The sequence below is a fragment of the Vidua macroura genome, chromosome 13, assembly GCF_024509145.1.
Source record: "Vidua macroura isolate BioBank_ID:100142 chromosome 13, ASM2450914v1, whole genome shotgun sequence".
In the NCBI taxonomy this organism is placed as follows: domain Eukaryota; kingdom Metazoa; phylum Chordata; class Aves; order Passeriformes; family Viduidae; genus Vidua; species Vidua macroura.
The window spans coordinates 20,855,866-20,857,831 of record NC_071583.1 but is presented as its reverse complement, the minus strand read 5'-3'; the positions used below and the strand labels follow the sequence as shown (position 1 = coordinate 20,857,831).

At 55.7% G+C, this 1,966-nt stretch overlaps 1 long non-coding RNA gene across 1 annotated transcript; it reads right to left on the bottom strand.

The window, feature by feature from the left end:
- Window positions 1-269: 269 nt before the first annotated feature.
- LOC128813711 (uncharacterized) lies at window positions 270-1,553 on the bottom strand. Its single transcript, XR_008439137.1, has 3 exons — window positions 1,517-1,553; window positions 970-1,077; window positions 270-320 (listed from the first exon to the last, which is right to left on the bottom strand). It is a non-coding gene; the product is annotated as an uncharacterized LOC128813711 (long non-coding RNA).
- Window positions 1,554-1,966: the final 413 nt, after the last annotated feature.

Here is a 1,966-nt window from a genome sequence, read left to right as displayed (position 1 = left end):
CTCCCTAGCTGCACAGAGCACACGGAAGGACACACTGGCATTGCACATGGGAGGAAGATGGACAGCCAAATGCTCCTTCCTCCCACTGACAGCGATCCTGTGGGATCGCTCTGGGCTCCAGAAGGGAGCAGGGCAAGGCTTCCAGTTTCCTTCAAACTTAAGATGATGTTAAGGGAAATGGCTCATGAGTGAGCTCTTGTCACATTGACACTGGTTATTCTCTCAGGAAAGGCACACTGAAAACTTGCCTCCAACATCCTCCAAGATCTTCAAGCCATTTTCCAGCAGGGCTTCCAAATAATCCAATTTGCGATCCCAGTCTAGAAGGGAGCACAGACCAGAACCATTTCCATGGTGTGCTGGAGTCCCCCTCTGCCTCAGGGAACTGAGTACTGCAAGGGGGTTGGGTAAGGCTGTGGGAACCAGATGGAAATGGATATGACCAAAGCTGCACAGGGGCCTGGGGAGCTCTGGGCTGGCTCCTGGTCACTCTCCACACTCTTTCCCTGCCCGTGCAACATCCCTGGAGGGGCAGCTGGAGCAGCCCAGGGCGCTGGGGGCTTTCTTCCTCCCACAGAGGAAATCCTCCCTAAAGCCCAAGGGTAGACTGCAGCAGGCAGTGCCACAACTGTCTCTCCCTCCCTCTGTCCCTCCTGCCCTCCTTCTGCTAGGACACTTCCCAGAGCCCCAGGGGACATAGCCAGGTCCTCACAGGACACACTGGAGCCTTGCTCCTGCCCTCTGCCCTTTCCCCACCATGGTCACCCTGTGCAGTCTCTCCCAGGTTTCGGGATGTGTCTCCCACAGAGGGACCCCAACAGGACTGCTCAGTACCTGAGTGCCCTGAGCCTGCTCAGGATAATTCCCCTGGGCTGTGCCGCTCTTGTCTGGGCTGTGCCTGCACTGCCAAGCAGCAGAGAGGGCAGCTCAAGCCTCAGCAGGGCTCAGGCCCAGAGACACAGCAATTACCTCCAGTGACTGTGCCTGGCATCGCCTCCCTTCCTGCAGCAGAGGCTGCCAATGAGCTACTGGTTCCTCCGGGAAACTCAGCCTTTAGCACAGCCTCTCCTTCCATCTCTGGAGAAAGGAAGAGGCACAGCTGGATCAGGTGGGGATGTTCCCCATTGGGGATGGGGCATCTTCAGGAGGCAAGGCTTGTCAAAGACATTGATATGGATCAGGAAACGTCCCAAGCTCTTGTCACTGGGCCAGAGCACTCCCTTGTCAGTAGCACACCCTTGCAATCAGCTGCGCCTCCTGACCTGCTCAGACACTGGGAAATTGCAGGGGATCCCAGAATGTGCATGGCCCGTGATGCAGTTTGGCCACCCTGTCAGCTGGTGCCAAATGCAGAGGCTGGGGACTGGGAAACAGCCCTGCAAGGTGTGAAAGCAACAGTGGGGCTGCAAGGCTGCCATGGGTTCCTTCCCACTGTTCCGCGCACAGCGTGTTCAGATGTGCAGGGAAAGCCCCCGGCTGCTGAGTCCCAGGGGAAGGCTGAGGGAAATGCTCTCACCATGCCCTTTGTGCAGTTTCTCCACTATTTGTTTCAGGATGTTGTTTGACTCAAGTGATTCCTTCTCTCCTCTAGGTTTGTTCTTCCCTCTCAGAGGACCTTAACAGAAAGTAGTTCCATTTCCCAGGACTGGATGCCACAAAACCAGTGCACAGCTTGTGGGGTCAGCAGGGACACACTACTCACCCCTGCGAAGGGAGCCGGGCTTGCGTGAAGCAATCAGCAAAGGGGCAGGAAAATTCCTCCCTGCAGACACAGCTGTAATTGAACAGCCAGAGAAGCTTCTGTCACCTGTCCTGGCAGGCTGTCAGCAATTATTCCTTAGTGGGACAGTGGGAACATACCTGCAGGAGGCTCCAAGGGCTTCAGAACTTCATTCAGCCATGCTAATGGAGAAGCCTTCTCATCAATCTCATCTAGAACGGAGCACAGATGAGAACATATTTCAGG